The 15,945-nt window shown below is 38.2% G+C and overlaps 1 protein-coding gene across 5 annotated transcripts in view; it reads right to left on the bottom strand.

Annotated features, from left to right (window-relative positions):
- The window catches only part of npas2 (neuronal PAS domain protein 2), a 61,703-nt gene extending 53,867 nt beyond the window's left edge, over window positions 1-7,836 (bottom strand). For 2 of the 5 annotated variants that reach the window (XM_051892725.1, XM_051892728.1), the window contains exon 1: window positions 7,454-7,835. The gene's annotated coding sequence lies outside the window, so the exon portion shown is untranslated. Of the gene's footprint in view, window positions 1-5,983; window positions 6,111-7,453 lie in introns of all 5 variants that reach the window. The other 3 variants (XM_051892727.1, XM_051892729.1, XM_051892730.1) reach the window with 3 other exon arrangements.
- Between the last annotated feature and the right edge of the window lie 8,109 nt (window positions 7,837-15,945).

Below are 15,945 nucleotides of genomic sequence, written 5' to 3'. Positions count from 1 at the left end.
GCACTGACATTGGGCAGAGCTACAAACTCATAGTGCAAGCATGCATACACACAATAGACACTAAATTGACATTCAAACACAGTAAAGCAACAAGTCACATTTTGAATGAGTTGGCAGTTTCAGGCCATGAGTAATGCAAAATATTAACGTGGCTGATGGTGGTAGTAGTGTCCTAATCCCAAATCCATGACACATCCTGCTGTGGCTCTGCACTTTGATATGATCACTGTAAATAACAAATGTGGGTCAAACACACAAGCATACTGAAACTAATGAGGCACAACGGAGATATTCTGAGCATGATTTTGGCCTTGCAGCAGAGCACTTTATCAATGAGCATTCTTCTCATCAGAGAATTTATAATCATGGCTGGAGGTGGTTGTGTAAATCAGCTTTTTCAAAGTAGATTCAGCACCAGCTTTTAACCTTCATGTCTCATTTATTACGCTAATAGGACAGAGGCTATAATGTCCAAGTATAGCAATGACTACCTTCGAAATAAGAGTTTTAGACTAAGGGTATATTCCAATCACCCAACAGTGCCCTGTTCATTCAACCATTTTAACTGGAAATTACGTCTTTTTAACTTAATTAATAACTTATTAATTAAAATAATGATTTTACATTTGAGCCCCTTCCACTGAGAAACTCTCTGTACATCCCTGTATAAACTGGATTAATTTTAATAACTTTAATATACTTGAAAGTGTGTACTAAGCACTAGAAATATACAAGTATCGGATCTGGACAATATTCAAGGACTCGGATCGGATCGGGGGCACAACAAAAACTTGATTTGGACATCCCTAGTCATCATACCTGAAACTAATCTGTGCTGTCTGTGTGTTGTCTGTGTCTGATGACGTGCAGGGTACTCTAAACAAACAGATTTTATCAAATAAAGTATCCCCTAGGAAACTCTGCGAATCTGAGCGCAGTTTAAGGCTGCTTTGCTCTTTCATTGAAAATGAAGAGAATGCCACAGGCTTAAACCACTGTAGATTTCATCATTTCTTATCAAACTCTCAGTCAGCCTTTGCGTCATTTAGCTGGTACAAAGCCCCGAAAAGGCTGTTTACAGAAGCTACATGGCAAACTACAAGCAATCCCAAATGGAAAAATTCAACTATTAAACGATCTTTTGTGTGTGTGTGTGTGTGTGTGTGTGTGTGTGTGTGTGTGTGTGTGTGTGTGTGTGTGTGTGTGTGTGTGTGTGTGTATATAAAAATGTTTCAAGCAAGTTATACATATTTACTGCCAAACAAAGAGCATGAGTCAGACATAGATGTCAACCAGCACAGTCTTTTTTTTACCCCCAAAATATATAGATAAGGACACATGAGGTGCCTTTTTGTTATATGTGACTTGGTACTAATGTGTTCACAAAATAAAGACCGAAGACTGAAATTGTCAAATGATACATAAAGAAATAAAGCATAGAGTAGCTTCATATAAAATCACAATGTATATCTGCTATTTGTACAGTCTGTCATGTTAATCTAATTCAGAGTTGGCAAACTATATATGTGAAGTTGTGAACAGGCAGACAAAGACTCTGAGAGGCTTATCAGAGAGAGAGCAGCTTTGTTCATTTTATTGTACATGTAGTTTTTGTTAAATTGCTGCTTTTTACTTTATTTAATGTGTCAAAAGTAACATTTGCCAAAACATACAGTCTACCTTATCATGACAAAGTACACACACTCCATCTCTTGCATATTTAAATTAAATATGCTATTAAGTTTGCTAACAATATTAGAGTAGTATTCTCATTTTACCATGTTTAATTCTGCAGTATTCAGCAGATATTTCCCCCACAACAGCACAAAAATCTGGCGCGCTCAGGGCCTCGTGCCTGCCTCTTGACTAAGGTTAGCATGTACTACTAATAGGAATGAGTGAGTTAGAGGATGTAAATGAGAGTGAGATCAAAGAAAGAGAGGAAATGTAAGTGATGCCTTAAAGTGTTTCTAACTGAAGCATGAATGGAGGAATTGATTAGCTTGACTAACTGATTAGAGTAAAGGGAAGGACAGAGCACTGAAGAAACAACTAAGAAAAAAGAAATGAGAAGGTAAAAAGGTATATGACACATTTCTTTGGATTAAAAGGAGTAAGAGAAAGAATATTTGAGTAAAATATAGCAATATGCAATAAAAGAAATGAAAGATGCTGATAAAAGAAGAGTCCAAGAAAAGCCAGAACAGTACTACCCTCAAACTATGTTTCACAACCTTGAGCAGAAATCATTCACACTGCAATCATCTGTCAAACTTATACAACCACCTGGGCAACCTCAGGGCACAGAGAGACAGTAGGCATGAATTCAACAAACATACATGGGTGGGAAACTATATCTATGCTTTTAATTCTTTACTGCTATTATTCTATAACTAAAAACACTTTCTCTGACAAGCAGATGTTTAACAGCAACATGAACTGATGGCCATATGGACTTTTAAGGTAATTAGCTAACCTAGCTAGTTATTTTTATTGTTGCCGTTTTATTCAATTTTAATATCCAAATGTTAGTGAGAAGAAGAAAAAACTTTTAGATATCAATCTGCATATATGATGGACATCGGTTATGCTCATCTTTGGTAGCTCCTTTGAAGGCATCTTGAGTAAATCAGCTCTATATTTAATGAAGCATATACAAAAGACCTGAACCCGAAGGTGTTCTTAACCAACAATCTTACACTCTGTAACCTCAGATCAAAAGCCTTCACTGCACGCTCACTTCACCTGATGTCTTTGAGCAACATTGAGTCATCTAGGCATAACAAAATAACTTTTACAATCTGTTTACAGGGTACAGTTTTATAGGTTTACAGTCTAACTATAAATCCACCTTGTACAGACACAGGGAGGCTTCACAAACAAACTGAAAGTTCTTCACAACTGCCACTAGGGGGCAAATTGAGATCGTTGTCGTTTAAATTTACATGAATAGTGAAGACACACTTAAAATTATGTTTTTACCAAAGTGATATACACTGTATTCAAGACATTTTATAATTAAAATATTTCCTGGAAATCAAACTTTGGTGTTGCTAGTGTAATACTCTACAATTTAAACTACAGCAGAATTCCCAAACTTTTTTGTCAGCCAAACCCCTTTAATCTAAATCATGACATATTTGGGCTTTACAATCTTAACCATAGTTTTAAACAAGCCACAATTAAAGTGTTAGGCTTTATTTATGTTTTATACAAGCTTGACGCTTCCATCTCTTATCTGCATTTATACAGGTGTTTTTCCCTATCATTTTTTCTCTCTCCCTTTCATTCAACCCATTCTCTGGCTATCTTGCTGAGTCTTTTAATTTTTATCTGTCTACTCAGATTTTCAGCTTTATGCTCTGCTCTCACGGCTGTAGATCTGACACAGGATTTGAACATTCACCACTGCTCTGAGAGCTCTTAAAGGGCCGGTGCTTCTCTTAACGTGCTCAGGCACAGCAGCAGCAGCTCACTGCCATTTCTGCCTGCCAAGTCACAATGATCTGCTTGCCTGCGTGCTAGGGCGAAGCTTGCAGGCCGTGCCCCAGTAACCCAGTTTCCCCAGTGCGAAAGCTCCGTAACAGCCCAGCAGTGGCCACTGTGTCATCTGTTACCTAACACACTCACACCGGAAGGGGTGTACCTGTCATATGCCCTCAGCACCCACCACACCAAGTTTCCGCTGAGGTTTTCATTTTTGGTCTATTTGTGAGTCACTGTATGAGGTTCTCTTGTAATGAGAACTTTTATTCAGAAACATTTAACATTTAGAGCAGAACAGGGCATGTCTAACTGCCCACACAGCACAACATATATAAAAGACTGAACAAAGAAAACAAGTGAACCACATTCATAGAACACAAAAGAGATAAAGCGAGCGAGCTATATTACAAGATACTGAAGCCACCCAAAACACACCTGTATTATTCTGATGAGGTAACAATGGCCTAATCAGTGAATGGTTCATCTTGAGGTTGCCAATCAAGAGCCAGAAAAGTACTAACAATTAGAAGTTTTGGGAAAAAAAGGAGAACTACAGAGGCTTTATTCGAAATTGCCCCTTATACCCTCCTTCACAATTCCCCACATTACTCCACTAATAATAAAAGTCCACTAAATTAATGAATGAAAACAAGTGAGCGAATTCAGACAATGAGTGCTCTGGAAGCACCATGCAGAATTCATTTGATGCACAACAGTGGATGGGTATTTGTACACTCATTAGTGAGGTGCATTATGGGATTGAATGAGAACACTTGATAATGCCCACTATGTTTAGGACACCACTATAAATGGCTGTTCCCTCAAATAGTGCTAAAGTTACAGGACTGCAAACAACTATTCTTTTCTTGACAAATAATACATTTACTAGCAAACATCTAACACAACAGTCTAATTCAATATGCGTCACAGCAAAGTTACAAAATGTTTGAAGCTAAATTTGCATATCACTTCATTACATTAAGTGACCACTGATTGATGATCAGTACTAACATGTCTAATTAATTTATAACTTAATTAGCATTGACACAATCTTTCTCTTTCAATCTCCTATCTCAGTCGCTACTAGAGTACCAAGGTACCAACTGCGGTACCTAGTCAGTACTGAAATTTTAAAAATGCGATGCTTTGAGCGCTGTTGAGCAGATTGGTAAACACCTCTGATTGGCCACTGTGTTGACGCACTCATCGGATATGTCTGTGCGCTTACACAGATACACACGGGAGTGTTTGAAAGCAGGTGTCTATCGCAGACCAGTCTGCTGATAGACACCTGCTTTCAAACTCTCCCGCTCCCGCTTTGAAAACGCTTTCAAATTCAAACACTTCCGTGTGCTTTCAAACGCTGCCGTGCATTGATCATTGTAACCAGTCACAGACATATCTGATGAGCGCGTCAACACAATGGCCAATCAGAGGTGTTTACGAATCTGCTCAACAGCGCTCAAAGCATCACATTTTTAAAATTTCAGTACCAATAGGTATCGAAGTTGGTACTTTTGTTAACTAATCGCTACAAACAGATCATATACACAATCCAAATCAATTCCTGAAGTACAAAATCAACTTGTTCAAAAAGCGGTTTCACTCGGATATACTTTGCAATAGGGAAGCAAAGACTATCACAACATCCGTTTCATGCTGACTTTAAGTGAAACATACAGTATCTCTTGCTCTTTGTAGGCTTGGTAGACAGTAAAGAGATGGAACAATCGGGTAAATAGGATCATGATGATTCAGAGAAATTATTGAGGGGGAAAAAAGAAAGTGAAAAAGTGAAAGTTCAGAGCTTTGAAACCAGCTGCACAGGTTTTAATCTAATTGGACATCTGATCATAGATCTGATACTCTTGTTCAAGGGAGATCTGAATCTGTTATAAGTGTTGCCTAAAGCATAGACTACATGCTTGTTTCATGCTGTCACCTGCTTCCAAAAACACTGCTCAAAAAGCTCTTGGATCATGAAATAGACACATAATTGGTCAAATAAGTGCTCTGTGCAGAAGGACAAACTGGTTTGAACTCACCCCATGTTGTGACCATATTTCCCCCTCCACTATTCTGTTCTGTTCATTTATAGCACTTCACTCCTAAATCACTTTACAGAGCAACCAGCAGCAGTGTGCAGCATCAACCAGGGGTGTGTTTCCCAAAAGCACTGTTAGCCAACTATGGTTGCAAGTTCCACTGAGCTGTGTTGCAACCATAGTTTGCTTTCGGAAACACATCCCTGGATGATGCGACAGCAGCCATGGGGTGCCAGAGCATCCACCAGCTATCAGTGGAGAGGACACAAAGTGAACATAGAAATGCATACCAGGATACTAGGTTTACACCCCTTCTCTTTATCAAGAAACTCCCAGGGAATTTTCTGACCACAGAAAATCAGAGCTTTATTTTAACAATTCATCTCATCTGAAGAATGGTGCCTTTTTACATAATAGTGTCATTATCACTAAATTAGGGAATTAGGACTCACATAGAGTGCAGGGTGAGCACCATCTGCTGGCCTCACTAATACCCGTTTCTGCAGCAGCTTTAGTTTCCCCATAAATCTCCCATCCAGGTACTGACCAGGCTCAACTCTGTTTAACTTCAACAGGGACCTAGATGAAAGGTGGGGGTAAAAAAAAAAAAAAAAAAGCTTCTAGCTATAAAAAACGGCCTAAAAAAAAAACTTCTTTTTAAGCCTTACATTGTTTTCCAGTGCTGTACAACAGGAGAATGCTAAGCTCTACTGATTAGAAAAATTAGGATGATTTTCAATGCAACAGCTGTTCAAGTGTGATCCTTCCTTTACTCCCACACATTATCAAACATAAACAAAGTACAACAAAATAAACCCTTTAGTTCACGGTTTATTTTGATGACTTGTCACTGGAGTTTCACTCAGGCAACCACAGAACAAAAAATTAAAACAATTAGATTGAGGACTGACAGCTGCTCTCGTGCTCTGCCAAGCATAGACATCTGTGGCTCATGCGCGTCACGGAGAGGCTGAGCGCGATGTAGCCTATATATAAAACTCTCGACGTATCAAACTACAGACAGTAAAGCTTTCATAGCACAATCTAACAACTCACCAATATTTCAAAAAATTTATAACGTGTGTCTATTTGTTAACTTTCTAGAACAAACAACAAATTTTAGAGTCAAACAAAGGCATTTTAGAGCAAATATTATAAATAATCACCAGAGACGAGTGAGTTTAAAAGAAAAAAAAAAGAAGAAAAAAAAAAAAAAAAACTGGACGAGTAACAGCGGGCACATCGTCAGCAGTGAACTTTTTATTCCTCTCAACGAAATCCAGGGCATGACGTCACTGCCACCGGCTCATGATTCTCAAGTCATGTGTTACATAACTTGCAATCTTTTCATAAGTGCTTTTATTTTGAGGGTTATTACGTTCAAACTTTCAATTGGCTTATCGGCATCGTTTAACCAAAGCTTCATGACTTCAGTCCATAAGCGGCTGTAAAAGAAAACAGACTAGACAAGATTTTACCCTGCTGTTCCTCTTGACCTCCATTAAAAACACAGGGAGAGACGTCACCTCGGTCAATGAATGAATATGTATATGCAGACTCAAGGAGAGCATAATCTGCCCTCCATCTGACACATAGAAATATCACAGTAACAATCTTCATTCTTGGAATATGTCATTTCAAATGTACAGGTACAAAGTACAGAGACTGTCCCAATCAATTAAGAAACTAAATTACTACATCACAGAGAGAGAGAAATCAAAGGAATTTATTACTAGAAAGACAAATTTACTTACAGTTCTCGCTAATGAAACACTTCTATCTGTTGCAACTTTAACTGAACGCTCCATAGCACCATGTAAGCCCGTTATGGGCGCTTGCACCGGGCGCCTTTAACACAATGACACACTTCTTGTGTGCTCTAATTTCACAAACTAAACCAAGCAACAACCAGCTGTACTCACCTAATCAGAGGCAGCAATGAGAACCCGACTTCAACCGAAAAGTTGCTAGGAATCTCCAGCGACGAGACACACCGAGAGTGGTTTTTGCCTTCCTTGCCGTACACATGAAATAGAGTTACATAACCGGCACCGTTTCTGTGGGCAATGAGTGACTTCCAGAGCGCTTTTTTCATTCACTGATGTTCATTTTCCAACGCACACACCTCACGCTTTACGTCATCAGCCGTCGTCACACCTTAAAAGGAGCGAAGGGGCGTGACCGGACCGGATTCGCCAGAGTCGGCGGAGGGGAACGCGCAGACCCGCAGCGCGTGCTCGCCAGCCGCCCGCCCGGTCTCTCTCTCTTTCATTTCTCAAACGGCTTGAACGGCGGCCAGAGAATGTCATCGGCGGAGAATTAAGGAGGCCGTGTCTCTGAGGCAAGCTCTTCGTGTGGAAATAAAGGGGGAGCCTGAGTTACAGATCGGATGAAAGCCAGATTTAGTAGAATATTACAAATACCACACATTAGAGTGAACGATGCTTATAAAAAAACACAGTTGCGGTTTCTAATATGACGTGGGAGTCCTGTAGTCAGTTATGTTACGTAAGGACTATTGTTTCATAAGGTGTATTCGGCCAGATTTTTTGGCTTACGCTGTTGCTTACGCTGAATGACTTGAAATATTGCGTCACCCGTAACCACCATCCGGACCAATGAGTTTACGCGCGCATGTAGCCAAGCTAGTAAGGTTTTGATTTATGGGGTTAGGGTGAGTTGTATGTTTTTGTCATATATATATATATATATATATATATATATATAAAATGACAAATATATATAATGACATATATATATATATATACACGCACACACACACACGTTTCAGCATCGATAAAAGTTCTTTTACAAGTTAGTCAGAGCGTATATTTTCACCTCTCCCCAAAAAGATTCCAGCAAACAAGTCGAGTTTGTCTGAGGAAGTAACCATGGCAACAGTACGCCACTCACGCCCTTTGCAAGCGCGACCCATAACTGGCAGTAGCCTACGTCAACAATGTTTAAATAGCCTAATGTAATTATTCAGCACTTTATTACATATAACGAAACAGGCAGATTGCGTCCCAATTTCTTTTCCCATAGAACTTTGAAAAACTCGACAGCCAGAAAGCCATTGCATAATTCATACGCTGACCCCTATTCATTTTGCTTAAAGAAATCCTTTTCTTTAGCCTACATAAAACGTTAAAATTCAAAATCGTATACACAAAGAAACATAATTCTTCGAAGTGGAAAGATTTCTTTCAAACTGTACAGACATCAGCGGGCGGGCGGGTGCTTAATTGGATCGTGCTGCTGTGGTCTGTAACTAGGTCATGTCAGACAGTGATTGCCATCAGCCGCCGCTTCGCTCAGTGGTGCTTGTCAATGAAACGCTCACCGGCAGAGCACAGTCAGCTGTGGACCAGAGGCAGAAATCACACCGCTGAGTCACTGTTGTGCTGCCTGTAAATGTCTCACTAATCTGGACACACACAAGCAATTAGTTATAATTCGAAATATTTAAGGTGTAGAATTAGATAGAAATCTAGCAGATGTGGTTGCCAGAACTTAAAATGTCAATAAATAACAAAGGTAGGCTATCCTAATTATAAAATGTAAATAAATGTTAAACCGGATTGGACTTTTAAAGGAAGATGTTCATTTAAAATCTATTGATAATAATGAAAGAGGGAAAAATGCCATGGCAATGTGCACATAATGACTTCATCACTGACCTCATTAACAAATAAAGACAGATCAGTGTTACAAACATAAACACAAAACCAACAGTGTAACACACAGGTCATTTAAAGAATGCAGTAAACATTAACATAATAAAACACAACACACTAATGTACAAAAAATACATATAATCCAACTAAATATAATGAATTCTGAGAATTCCCATTTCCACATAAATTATTAATCCTACATAAATTGCCTTATTTAATATAGGCTACTACATTTAGTTTCTCTGTAATTATTAATAATTAAGGTAATTCTTACTTGTTATGACCCTACCCCTAAAACATTTTTAATACTATTTTATAGTAATTTTAGACGTAAGATAGTAATACTTTTATATAATACTTGTATATATTTTATAGTAATACACAAGATACTCATTATGCACAATATACACAATACACTAATTAGTGTAACATAGAACAGAATAACTTGGAGTTATCTGTAAGGTCAATTAAAAAGGAAAAAAGAAAGTGAGACGTGTGAGGCGTGAAAGAAAAGAGAGGGTGTTTGGTGTTTAAATACAGAGCAGAGAACACACTGCTGTCCCAGTGCCCTGGCAGAATACCCAGTGAGTCATTGTGCAACCTGAATCCTAGATCTGTGTGAAAAAGATGGGGTGGCAAGGTTCTAGATCAGCAGTCTTTCCTGATCAAAAATGACAGTGCATAAATCAAAATAAAACAGTTCGTTGTTGAGTTACCACTGAATGCTGAGCACATGCATTTTTTTTCTTTTGCAGACAGTTTAGATAAATGTGTTTAAAGCCTAAAATTAGCTTCTGTGGATTACACTATAAAGTTTAGAATTATTCTTTCTTTCCGTCTTTCATTTTTTTTTCTCTCTCTCTCAGACTAAACTTGAAGTGATCGCTCTTAAAATTCCAAGATAATGTGAGACAGAAGCCAGTCTCCATGGCAATGGTCGCTAGTCGGTGAATCACCCTTAGTTACTATTGCACAATCAAAATACAGGATGAGAGCCCAAATTGTGTCCATGGCAACTTAGTGGATGTGTTCTACTTAGGGAACAGGATTCTGGTTCTGCAGGTTGAGACGGGACTCATACTTCCACCAAAAATATTCGGCAATGTCTGAACCACTTTCTGGCCTTACATTTCTACAGCACTAGATCTGTGCCATGAGTCACTTGGCTGACAACCAATGTTTCTCAAATTCAGCATGAATTCCATCTCTAAATATGAGCAAAATGAAATGAATACTATATTAAATGTAGTTTATCCATTATGTAACTGTACTGACATGGCCATCTGACCAGCAGCCAAAGAGTGAAATCCCATCACACTAACCATTATCCTTAACAGACATGTACTTTTTCCTACTTTATTCAGTTTGAGTATCAGACATCATCAATAGATTATATATATATATATATATATATATAGTTCCTGTCCTTGATTCTGATTTGCTTCACCCAACGGTCTTGTGTATCACTACACAACACCCTTAGCAACCACTCTTAGCAACGTAAACTGTATGTTCTCAATTGATATTGTTCATTGAATCTGTATTATGTAGAAGAGTATTGTGAGAAAAAGATCGAGTGAGTGAGTTTATTACCTGCATTCAGATTTAGCATTTTCCTTCAGGTCAGTCCTATGTTCATAATAAAAAATCTGTTTAAATGTCCGATGTATTATCTTGTCCTTTTAACATTTAAGGGGTTTTCCCGTGACTGACAGCGCTAGTCAAAGCATTTGTCAGTTGCGTCTTGTTCCGTGTTCACAACAATTCAGTCTTCCAATATAAAAGTCTTCGCTACTGACTGACACACTCATAAAGACAATCTTTGCCGCCATCTAATGGTGTAATAATGTAACTTCTGTTGCTGTTCATGGTCAGGGACTATTTTTTCCGGCGGAAGGCAGGCTTTTAGAAAAAGTTTACTTCATGAAAGTTTATTTATTATTTAATAGGCCTACATTTAAAATTGTGATATACTAAATATATTATTTATTTTAGATGGGGTTAGTATTTTAATATTATTATTATTATCAAACTGTAAATTATATATTAGATATAATATTTATTTTAGATGAGTTTAGTAAGTGTGATTTAACTTAAAGTTGGAACTGATGGGTGTGTGTTTGCATTAGTTTATATGATTTATGTACAGTGTGCTATTCATCTAAGTGATGGTTGTATGTTTATAAGTCTGTAGTGGTCAAGACTTCCTTGACCTCAATGAGGCCATGTATTGTCTGACTGTAGAAAGCCACATGCACACAGGAAATAGGGAGGATTATACAACATCCTCTCACCTCTCTGCATGTGTGTTTACACGACGGGAGTGAGTCACAGAGAATAATAGGGGAAGATTCGTGAATGCACACACACACACTCACCCATAAACTCAAGCACATACACACACTCACAGATAGACCTGGATTAATGATTATAATGATGACGCATAAATAGATGAAATATCTCCGTCATCTCTTTGTGTCTGGGAGACAGACTAGTGGTTCTATCATGTGCTGTATTGATTTCAGGTCAGGACTGCTATGTCGGAGGAACAGTTGGATAACAGCTATCCTTGCCCTATTTATTGCCCTCCCCCCTCCTGTTGCTTTCGATGAGACCTGTGTTTTTCATTCATTCCTCTTCTCCTCCGCTTCCCTTCAGTTCTTCTCTCTTCTGTGTGCCAAATTATTGTTGTACTGATATTAATCAACTTGTGATCTCTGCGCTCCATCTCCACTGTTATCAAGACCGTGTATAGTACCTCTTTAGAAACATCCAGCGGGACTTGCAGTAGGGCAGGGTTCCTTAAATCCAGCCCTGGAGGGCCACTGTCCTGCAGAGTTTAGTTCAGACCCTGATCAAACACACCTATCTGCAATTTTGTAGTAACTCTGAAGACCTTGATTAGCTCGTTCAGGTGTGTTTGATTTGGGTTGGAACTAAACTCTGCAGGGCAATGGCCCTCTGGACCGGATTTGAGGAACCCTGCAGTAGGGTGACCACCCATTGCTCTGTTGCAGGAGAACAGATGTGATTTTGCAGGACAATGAGGGACATGTGATTTACATAAATTGTAAAGCTTAGTTGCTGTGATGTTGGATGATTACATGCTTTAAATCTCCTATAAGCTTTGTTAATTGTTGCTTAACCTCACCATTAAATCAAAAGTTTTTGTTTTGGAATTTGTTTTTTAATGGAATATTGCAGTATTTATTATAAATGATTTGTCTATACACGTCATTGTTTTGTTTTGCTTTGTTTTGTTTTTAAATTCATGTGCAGTCATAATCTTTAATCAGAATAACTTCCGCTCCCTCTTGCCCAATCTCTCTACTTCTCTGAATGTCTCTCTTTTTCTTTTATTCTCGCAAGGCATGTCAAGCTGTAACTTACATGAGATCGCAGCAATAGCAAACCACAACGACTCAATGTTCCAATCAATCACGATTAACAAAATCAAGCTCTGCCCCACATTTTTTCTTGTTTAAGAAGCTGTATGATTTTTTTGTCCAAAAAATCCTCTATTGTGTGGTGTCATTACGATTATTTAACTGCTCCCGATCGAGACGGAGCGTCCCTGATCTCAAATCGTAAATATAAAAAATGGTTTGATATTTGACTCTTGATCGGGCTGCCTCTGACGAGATACCCGCGATAGCCAATGAGAGCGAGCAAGCTTCACCTATACCGGAAGTTGTGTGCTTCTTTAGCTGAAACTTGGCAGCCATAAAAATTGACATGCCACAAAATTGGAGTATTGAGAAAGATCATCACCCATATTCCTTTTTTTTCTATTTTGTTTTTCACAAAGCAGAACGTGTGGCAGGAGGGCCTGCTGACAATGTTGATTGTCCTCCATTTGTTTTTCTTCTGGAGTCACGTTTGATCTCGCGAGTCTCAGTGAAATCTTGCGTCACAGTGAAATTGTTCCTGCAATCAACAGGTGTGTGGTCTCGCAGTCCGGTCGAATCATCTAGTGTGTGTGTTCAGAGTATTATAATGCAAAAAAATGGTTGAAATGGTCATTATGTACGCGGTCTCCCACAGTTTTAAAATCGGTTAAGATTTGAAAATTGTCTAGTGTGTCCCAGGCCTTAGATACACACCACAATCGGGAGAAAAAGACTATTGCAGCTTCTGTTTCAAGTCGACTTTAAACCACTCTGTGACTGGCACTCAATTTGCCCCAGAGGACCTATTATATAATGAACTGAAGAACAAACTAGGTAAAAGCACATTTTATAGCCTACTTAAATAAATATAGCCTACTTTCCTTTAGTAGCGACTGTTCAAGAACCAAGAGTTCTCAACTCTGGCGCTCGAGTTCCACTTTCCTGCAGAGTTTAGCTACAGCTTTGATCAAACTCACCTGCCTATAACTTTTTAGCAATGATGAAGACCTTGATTAGCTTGTTCAGGTGTGTTTGATTAGGGTTGGAGCAAAATTGCTGGAAAGTGGACCTTGATGGCCAGAGTTGAGAAGCCCTGTTATAGACTATACAAACATTAAAGGAACACCACTTTTTTTGAAAATAGGCTCATTTTCCAACTCCCCTAGAGTTAAATAGTTGAGTTTTACTGTTTTCGAATCCATTCAGCCGATCTCCGGGTCTGGCGGTACCACTTTTAGCATAGCTTAGCATAGTTCATTGAATCTGATTAGACCGTTAGCATCTCGTTAAAAAATGACCAAAGAGTTTCAATATTTTTCCTATTTAAAACTTGACTCTTCTGTAGTTACATCGTGTACTAAGACCGAAGGAAAATGAAAAGTTGCGATTTTCTAGGCCGATATGACTAGGAACTTTACTGTCATTCCGGCGTAATAATCGAGGAACTTTGCTGCCGTACCATGGCTGCAGCAGCCGCAATGATATTACGCAGCGTCTCTCACAAATGTCTCCATGGTTGCAAGGCACGTTCCCTGTGCAAGCAGGGGGTCACAGGCGCTGCGTAATATCATTGCCTCTGCTGCAGCCATGGTACGGCAGCAAAGTTCCTCGATTATTACGCTGGAATGAGAGTATAGTTCCTAGCCATATCGGCCTAGAAAATCACAACTTTTCATTTTCCGTCGGTCTTAGTACACGATGTAACTACAGAAGAATCAAGTTTTAAATAGGAAAAATATTGAAACTCTTTGGTCATTTTTTAACGAGATGCTAACGGTCTAATCAGATTCAATGAACTATGCTAAGCTATGCTAAAAGTGGTACCGCCAGACCCGGAGATCGGCTGAATGGATTAAAAAACGGTAAAATTCAACTGTTTAACTCTAGGGGAGTTGGAAAATGAGCCTATTTTCAAAAAAAGTGGAGTGTTCCTTTAAATGGGTCAGTGAAAAATATGGTGCGGCAAGATGAGAAATTCAAAAATCTTTTAAAAACCTGTTTTAAAAGCATGCATCAGGTACGATAAAATGTATATAGTGTATCTAAGTTGATTTTATGTTGATAAAAATGACATTTGCACAATTTTTTACTAAAGTTAAGAATGAATGTACCTGAAAATGTCAAATGGTGTAACCGCCAAAGAATGAGAAATATTAAATATATTTTATCCACCTAGATGGCATGTAAGCGTACTTATAGAATTATATACTTCAATTTAAAATATCAAATGAAAAATAATTTTATTAGAGTTATCTCTAAATATAAATTTTAATGTGTTTTTGCAATATTTGGTGGGACATATGCTGAAAACACATCTGTTTTCTAAATAATCTTTGACAAATTATGTAAAAAATTTTAAAAACCATGTTATTACACTAAACTAGATGATTATATTTTATTCCACATTAATTTTTCTGTATATAATTACATTTTTATGAAAAATACTGGTTACGCCAATTGACACAAACCAGTTACACCACCTGACTATGTTGCTTCTACAGCCAAAGGCCATTGTTTGTTGAACAAATTGACACTGAAAATCAAGCATGACAGTCAGCAAGTTAAGTTAAGTGGTTTCAGTGATGAAAAACAACATCTGGCAACAAGAAATAAGCATAGTAATGAACAGTGAAATCATGTCTCGTATATTTTACAGTTAGTTCACCCAAAAATGAAATTTCTGTAATTAATTACTCACCCTCATGTCGTTACACACCCATAAGACCTTCGTTCATCTTCAGAACACAAATTAAGATAATTTTATCTCCCATAGAAAGCAACGAAATTACCGGCATTACCGGCATTCTGAGCCGGCATTCGGGCATAAACAAGGAAGCCTTCACTGTGCTTACTGCGTCACCTGCATGAAATGACATGGAAGAGAAGAGATTGTTGAATAAAGTGGTTATTTTTGTTTTGTTTTTGCGCACAAAAAGTATTCTCGTCTCTTCATAACAGTAAGGTTGAAACACTGCAGTCACGTTGACTGTTTTAACAATGGCTCTACAACCTTTCTGGACCTTGAATGTGGTCATTTCCTTGCTTTCTATGGGAGATTAAAAAAAAAGCTCTCAGATTTCATCAAAAATATCTTAATTTGTGTTCTGAAGATGAACGAAGGTCTCACATGTTTGGAACGACATGAGGGTGAGTAATAAATGACAGAAATTTCATTTTTGGGTGAACTAACCCTTTAAGGAACAATATCTGATAACAAGAAATCATCAAAGTGATGAACAGTGAACTCATGTCTGTTAAACATGAATGTTTAAACCTAGAGAAATATGAAATTATAACCAGGACACGAGCCGTCGCCTATCAATGACATCATACCCACGTTAACCTCGG

This window comes from Ctenopharyngodon idella, chromosome 5 (assembly GCF_019924925.1).
Source record: "Ctenopharyngodon idella isolate HZGC_01 chromosome 5, HZGC01, whole genome shotgun sequence".
Classification (NCBI taxonomy): domain Eukaryota; kingdom Metazoa; phylum Chordata; class Actinopteri; order Cypriniformes; family Xenocyprididae; genus Ctenopharyngodon; species Ctenopharyngodon idella.
The sequence above is the reverse complement of the archived record's forward strand: the minus strand, read 5'-3'. Positions and strand labels throughout refer to the sequence as shown.